Below are 8,714 nucleotides of genomic sequence, written 5' to 3' on the forward strand. Positions count from 1 at the left end.
CTGATATCGATTCCCGCTTGGGTTGGATGTTTGCTCCTAAGATGTCGTTTGAATGTTCCATATCCTTGTCCACCTGTATATTTATATATTTTCCCACAATGTTTACAAATTATATCATACATTTTTTCACCAATATCAAACCTTTCCATTTTCGTGAAGTGATCCCAAATGTCAGATGTAAGTTCCCACTCCGCCTCCTTTGTTGTAGATACTTCGGCAGGAGGACGAAGACTTTCTTGCGTCGGGACGCGCTCCACATCGGGAAAAATGTTGATTTCATCATCTTGAAAATCTGCATAATCACGAGGATCAAAAGAATGATGGGATTCCGTCATAATATTCTTACCTTTGCCAGTTGGCACTCGACTTCCACTTGCCATTTTTCGAGTGGATTGAGAGAATTGAGCGGATTGATTGGGAGAATTAAGAGAGAATTGCGCGGATTGAGAAAATTGAGAGAATTTAAGAGAATTTGAGAGAATTTAGAGTATTGAGAAAATTTGAGAGAAGAGAATTTGAGAGAATTGAGAGTATTGAGAGAATATGAGAGAATTTTAGAGAATTTATAAGAAAAAAAATGAGAAGAAAATTTAGAATAAAAAAAAAGCTAGATAACCGTTGCAATTTGCAACGATTATCTTTTTAATTTTTTTATTTTATTTTTTACTTTTGCGGCTTTTGCCCGTTGTCAAGAGTAGCCAAGTGCCAGGCAACAGGTGCGGCGGGCTGCGGACGTGCACGAGCCCGGGCAATTTGGTTGGCCGGTCCGTTCCATTTATAGGGAGAGAAAGAGGAGGCAGGGAGGGGGCACAATCGATCAGAGCAAAAAGAAGAAATCGATGGAGGACGGCGCTCTGGCTTTATGTGTTTACCAGGTCCGGTTGCATGCCGCTCGACGCATTACGATGTGTTTCTGAGCTTTCCAGGAGGCTCCGACACTGCTCGTGACTCCTTCCCCGGTCACCTCCATGTCGGCCTCGTCGCCGCCGGAGTCTCCTCGTGGGAACCCGACAAAAGCCAGGCGTCGCTCAATCTCATATGATTGAAGAATTCCAATTAACTCATTCACTGATAGAGGCTTGATCTTTTGTGTCTCTCGAAGAGATGTTTTGATATTATCCCACTGCTTTGTCAGTCCTCTCAGAAGTTTGTTGACTTTCATCGCATCTGGGACTGATTGTCCTTGATATGTAAGATCGTTTACTATGTTAGTAAACCTGTCATACATATCAGCAATTGATTCTTCAGGCTTCATTTTGAAGGATTCAAATTGACCAAGCAACAGATTGATTTGAGTTTCCTTGGTTCGATCTGTTCCTTAATAAGTAGTGTGGAGAGTATCCCAGATTTCCTTAGCTGATTCACAAGCAACAATTTTTTTATACTCAACAAGTGATAAGGCACAATAGAAAGAGTAAATTGCTTTGGAATCTAAGGCTTCTCTTTTAGATATCTCAGTTTGAGATAATGGAGGATCTGCTGCTTTGCTTGCATCTGCCTTTTCTTTTGAATCAGAAGATTTTGGATTGACTCCTTTGATGATGACATCCCATTGCATGTGATCAATTGACTTTATGAATGCCTTCATCTTATTCTTCCAGACACTATATTCCTTGCCATCAAAGTATGGTGGTCTGTTGTTGCTTTGTCCTTCAATGAGCCCTGGAGCACTCAAGCCAGTCATATAGATCGTTAGCTCAGAAGTAAAACACTTCAAAAAAAAAATGAGCAACCTGCTCTGATACCAATTGATGTAGCTAGCAAGGATCACCTAGAGGGGGGTGAATAGGTGATCTTAAACAATTTTTAACAATTTATGCGGAAATGAAAGATCACAGTTGAGTCTGAATAAAATTCAGATTCAAGACAGATTATATAGACAGTATTCTTGATGTGCAGTATGTAAATTAAGAGATAAGGGATAGAAAAACTGCACACAAATTTATAATGGTTCGGCTTATAGCAAGCCTACGTTCACTCTCCCACGCTGACAGCCTTCCGGCTGGATTTCATTATGTAATCAAGAGGAATTACAGATTCTCAGTGATAGCACTCTTGTGTATGATAGGACTCTCTATCTCACACAATCACTCTTACAAAATATCCCTCAAGATCTTTATTTTTGGCTCAGAAAGACAAGAGAAATGATCGGAGTATGCTCAGACTTTGGACTTGATGATTCTTGATTCTGTTCTACCTTCTGCTGCTCGTTGATCTCCTTAAATACTCCTCTACTTCCAAACTAGCCGTTGGATAGCTTTCAGAGGATCATCTTCCAATCTTCACCTTGGACAGATTTGTATAGAAAGGATTGAGTAGCCATTGGATGACAGATTCTGAATCCCGCTGATTCTGGTCGCCCATACAATCAGAATCTTGGTTTCCATAAGTAGAGCTTTATCCGTTGTAATGCTTACTTGTCGTAGTGTTTGATTGTCAATCAATTATAGCCTTAGATTGAAACAATCAAAACTTTCCTTCTGTGAAATCCATACCAGATCACTAGCTGTTATTGTTCATTCTAAGTTCTGTGTCTGAATAAATTTTGCGTCTGCGTCTGAATAATTTTTACGTCTGCGTCTGCGTCTCAGAACTAAGATTATGTGGGTCTTTAATAAGATATGAACTTCTTATTTTGTCAGCTTGTAAAGTCTGAAAAACTTCCTTCTGAGCTTCCAGAATATATACATACCTGGAATAAAATAGTTCAGAATAAGTATCAAATTTACAATAACATGGAAGGTTTTGTCAACTTCAAAATCAATAGGAGTTTTCCTCAACACTTCCAACTTGATGTACCCGAGCACTTGCTTAGATAATGAGATGTTGAAGATTCAATGCCTACACATTAATTCTTATCTTATCAGTAATTAATGGGGGAAGGATAGTGAAAATAGGATTCTTAAGAGAAGATACAAATTTAGATGTTCTCATTCGATAAGTCCCTCAGTGACATAGCTAGTGGGAAAATCTTCGATTGACATTGCCTGATGAGGTAAAATTCAGAGGATCTATAAATGATTAGAGAGGGTGCTTGTATTGATTCGAATGTATGAAGACCGAAAACAGCCAGTAGGATATAAGTTCTTGCTAATCAATTTAGTGTATGATAAGTCGATCTCCTGATATTGATGTTCTTGAATTTTGTTTCCTATAAATTCCCATCTTCTTGCAGAGATTGACTCTACATAACTCATTGCACGCTCTTCGGAAACATCAGAAAACTAAAAGTAGTTATCTTCGTACCAATCTGGCAATGCCTCTCAATATTATGCTTTCCTTATTTGTAGTTGTTCGGATTTTTGGAAGCAGCTGTCTGCATTGAGGCAGTTTATGGAAATTGTGATTATGGCTTATCTCAGTTTCACAGTTGGGGAAGATTGGCGACTCTAGAATTATCCATCTCGTTTTTAATTTAACAAATTTCTTGTGAACTCGATATAAAGTTGGACCACCTATCGCTATAAATGCAGGACTTATTCGCGGAATTTCAGCTTCCAAGAATTTCCCCTCTGAAAATTTAGAAGACAGATGTTAGGAGTAGGTTTGCTTTCTAATTCTGATGAAGGTAAGGACTATGCAACATGTATTTTCTAATTACTTTGACTTGATATATGAATACTTGAATAGTATAAGCAGCATTCAATCCATACGATAAATTAAGCAAATCCAATGATCGCTTTAGCCTTAAGCTTTTATGGGAAAAAAAATTCATGAAAACCCCATGCATATATTTTAAATACAGTATGACCATACATTGCTATAGATGGACAAAATTGTGATTTACGATAATTACTCATCTTTACTTTTACGGTAATTAAAATTATATTAAAAAAAGTAAATCAAAATCTTTACATATTATTTGGTTCAATAATTTGTTTGTCCACTAATGATCTACACATGCGACGCGTGTACTCGTTTTCTAATTTTTCTTAACTAACTAATTAATTGAACATTTTTTATATAATTTTAATTACTGTAAAATTAATTAAAACTAATCCCTTCTTCAAAAGGGTGAAAAAGTAAAACAAAATCGAAGGAAAATAATCTATATATCTCCATCATTTTTTTTCTTTCCTCAATTATGCTTGATTACTTACTTTGTAAAGATATTTTTAAGGGGAACGCTATGGCCACACTCCAAATAGCTTATTCCACACCTTTTCCATTAAATTGACAAAGGCATCTAAGTTAAAACCAATCCCTTTTTCAAAACTGTAATTTTTTCCATAAAAGGGCAAACACAAACACAATCTCATCATCAGTCCCCTTTAGTTAAAGAGGATCCAACTTGTGCTGAAGCTCATTGTAGACAAAAACACTAAATCTGCCAAAAGTTTTACGGTGACAAATCTTAAATAGACTAAAAGCCCCTTTTTCGATGCTTACCAGAAATTGAGGTGGTAAAATAGGGTAAAAGTAAAATTCTATACAAGTATGTTGAGGCAGAAGAAACTCAAATAAAGGAGGAATGGAGCATACAAAATACTAATGAATCAAACATTCATAATATGACCCAAAAAAAACATTCATAAAAGTATGGCGCATAGATAAATTTAATCAATTTCTAATAATTTCTTTATTGACAATTAGTACCATATTTTGATGATGGTTATCTTTTTCCAATTCCAAAATAAGAGACTCCATCAAATCATTCTTTCTAAAGTCATTTCGAAAATTTCGCATTTCTCTCTAAACCGAATGCAATTTGCCATATTTGTGTATTGCTCATAAATTTTAGCAATAGAGAGATGACTAATGAAGATTATCCCATAAGAGAAAAAAAAAAAAAAGGAGGAGAGATGAGAGTTTGAAAAATATATTTATTTTTTATGGGCATTTTAGTCAATTCAATATAAAACGGTGCAAGGATGGAATTAGCTCCACCCATTTTTAATCCCATATAACTGATTTTGTTTAATATTTTTGAATGTATTTTTTGATTTGCTAGTGGAGATACGAAAGGATTTGGACAGCAATTCTACCGTTTTTAGAGGGATGATTTTAGGCCTTAATGCCTAGTAATGACGTACATTTCGTCATCATCCCTGCCCAAAATGTCATATACTAAACACTGAAAAGGGCGTCAGAGTATCATCAGCTGCCATCCGGTTCCCGGGTGTTTCTTATGCGACTTTCGCCAGGATTTGCATGCAAGGGACAATTTCTAGTGCTGAATCACAGGCATCAGTCCCTCTCTTCAAGAGGGAGCGCACGAATTTGCAAGAAAATGAAATCATAGCGAAGCAATTGAATCTGTAAGTCTCCAACGAAAATGCACGAACTGATCAAACTAAAAAGAAAAGCTGTTCAATTTTTTTGGAGGGGCTACGTAAATCTGTTCGAATACATAACACCAGATCCAAAGCAGCATCGTCCGCGCATATACCGAGCTAAAAACAAGAAGCTCGAATTTCCCTCATTTCCAATACCACGCCCAAATCCTCAATTTTTTTCCATAGAGCGAAAGGGAGATGAGAGAATCTCTCTTTCGGAAACCCTCTCTCTCCCAAAAAAAAAAAAACCCTCCCTCAAAGACACTTCAGCCGCAAGCTTGCAGCTTCAATTTCTGAAGTGGAGAGCCTGCTTTGCTCCACTTTTCTTTTCTAGGCCTTGATTTCATGTTTTCTCTCTCTCGCTCTAAGCTGAGAGTAGTTTTCCGCCTTGTTTGGTGTCTTCTTTCGCTCATTGTTGTTGCTTTTCTTCGCTCATTGTGGTGAATAAATCGGCTTGCAGTTGAAAATTGTGTGAGAATGTTGTCACCAGTTCAGCCAGCAGGATACCCGGGATGTGATTTTATGACTTCTCTGAGATTCGGCGAAAGCCCTCCTCCTTCAAATCTAGCTGTAGATCTAAATCTATGAGCTTTTATATTTTGATCTAAATCTAGATATGAGAGTTTCTTAATGGTGTTTGATTTGTGGTGGTTCAACATGTTGTTGTTGTTGTCTTCGTATGGTGATGGTATCGAGGACGCCGAATTTAAGCACGCACTACAAGCCATAGTTTGGAGGAAAAGATCTTGGTGCATATTATTTTTTCATGCTTTGACAGATGTGGTCTATACTTATATCTGTAAGCAATACTATTTTGTTTTCTAATTTTAGTTTTGTTTTGTAGCTCTTTTGGGATTTTCCCTCGCCAAATCTAGTGAGGCCGGCCCTCACTCGGGCTAGGGAGGCCTCATTGTGCCTCGCCCGGGCAAAGACGATGCCTGGCAAGGTTGCCCTAGCCTGGGCAAGGGTCGGCCTCGCCAAATCCAACCTACAAGGCCTACCCTCGCCTGTGGCGATGACGGCAACCCTCACCCAAGTGAGGCCAGCCTGCCCGGATATTGCCTGTGGTTGATGGCCTGTCACTGGCATTTATAAACTTGCTTCAAACGTATGCGTGGTTCACTTTCTTAAAACAGGACAGAATCGTTGTTGCCCATCGTCAAATAATCCTTATTAGTTATTTCTTGTGGTGTTCGACAGGTCAGATGGAGAAAGCTGATCAAAGTAGCTGCTCTAGGCGTTTTGGCTTTTGAGAAAAAAATCCAAAAATGTTTAAAAAACCCAAAAAAAAATTAAAAAATCTGAAAAACTTTAAAAAAGCATTAAAAATTCAAAATTTTCAAAAAAAATTAAAAAATTCAGAAAAAATCGGAAAATTTTCAAAAAAAAATCCAGAAAATTAGGAAATATCCAGAAATCACTTTTTGGCTTAATTTCACTAAATCTTAGTGTTTATTTCATTCTAAACTTAGTTTAAAATTTGTAAAAGATGAGAAACACCTTTAAAAAATTTCCAAAAATCGGATAAGCCATTAGGGCTTTACCTTAGGGCTTTTGATTGCCTTTTCCTTTTTAGAGACGATGTTAGGTCGCTGGTTGTTTATTTTCTTTATAATTATCTGGTTGTGTACTTTTAATATATTGATTGTTATTTTCTATTTTTATAATGGGTAGGTGGAATCTTAGCTTTTTCAATAGACTGTCCGGTACGTTAGTTTGCGAAAATTCAAGTTTAGGTACCGAAATGACACTAGTTAGATCGCTAGTGTAATCAAATCCCCAAATTTTAGAATCTCTTATTTTCGTGCATATCGAGACGACACTCCCACGTCTCGATCAGGGTTTTCAGCTGACCCTTGATCATGGTTAGTGGCGACTCCAATCAAATGCATAAATTAGACAATTCTCGTCGCACGAGGTATGAGGCTTGGGAGTGCCTCGGTTAGTGGATTAATGAGCCATTTGGTTCACTCTTCAAATGAACCAATCGTTGTTCATATCAATCGACAAATACCTTTTGGCCTATCCCAATCGGGTTCGGAGTAGGTCGCGACAGTACCAAAAGTCCAGGGACTATATTGAATAAATTAAAAGTTCAAATACCACATTGAACATTAGGCTAAAGTTCAAGGACCACATTGAACAAATTAAAAGTTTAGAGATCATATTGCATATTGGACCAAAGTTCAGGAACTGTTTGTGTCATTATCCCCTCTCTAGATTACATAATCGCTCTTCAATTGTGCACTTTGTCTTTGACTTTGATGTGAAACTTAAGTTTCTTAGTTACCTTCGCCTCGTGATGCTTACTTATTAATTATTAACACCTTTTGAAATGTTACCCCGATTTTAGGGGAAAAAAATTCCTATGCGTACAAATGGAGGTTCAATTTATGACAATATCTGTTCTCTTTTGTGACAAAAAAAAATTAAAATTATATCAGTATCTTTAAAAAATAAAAGAAAATAAGAGACGTGCATAGGCACCAGACAAAACTATGGATTTAACAGGTTTATGGAACTTGTAAGGTCTCTAGATAGGGGCATCTTCATCCCTATACTGATACTTGTTACTTATTTTATCAATTCTAGATTTGTGTAGCAATACTTCGAAAAAGAGTGCTATGTTGTCCTATCAATTATACATCAGTTTAATAATAATTCAATTGCTACATCTAAAGGAAATGCATTGTTGTTTTTTTTAACTATTAGGCAACCAATTTGCTACTTCTTTGTATCCCAGTGCTTTAAATATTTATACTAATTGCCTTCATTTTACCTCATTAATTTTTGTTATGATGCACGTGTAAGAGTCCCACACCGGACACAAGAGATATGATGTCAGGTAGAGCAGTTAACATTTCCAAGCTGGATCATAGTTGGCTTAAGTTTTTAGGTGAACGTGAGGCTAACTAGATATATTGATTAGCTCGGATTTAGACTCCCTTTTGATGATCCTTCTTGGACGACGGTATTGAACTTTCACTGCACCTCCCAACAAGTGATATTATAGCCAATGGCTGATTTGATGGGCTAAGTCCAACTTGCATAGATTTGCCTTGGTAAAAATCTTGTAGAAGGAATCCGGGATGTGACTTCCCCAATCGAGATGGCAAATAATGTGTTCCTGCCGGGCCAAGGCGATTTAGGGGCGCGCCAAAAGAGTGGTTTGCTTGATCCTGTCAAACTTGGGTGGGCCAAGATGGAGATTCAATTCAAACTGAGATAACGTTCGGGTGAAATGATGCCGGGATTAAGCAAGGGAGGGCCTAACATAAGAGGCTCACACATAAAGATAAATTTGTTGAAATGCACGTGCGAAGATGTTAGGCGAAGCAAGTCCAACATTAGATGTGTGATATAAAATGAAGCAGGTAATATTATCCCGTCGGCCTGAAACAGTAGAACTCATTGATTTTGAGTGATGGTTGGTTCAGC

This window comes from Syzygium oleosum, unplaced genomic scaffold, assembly GCF_021117445.2.
Source record: "Syzygium oleosum isolate NSW1041296 unplaced genomic scaffold, Sole_v2.1 Sole_v2.07, whole genome shotgun sequence".
NCBI classification, from domain to species: domain Eukaryota; kingdom Viridiplantae; phylum Streptophyta; class Magnoliopsida; order Myrtales; family Myrtaceae; genus Syzygium; species Syzygium oleosum.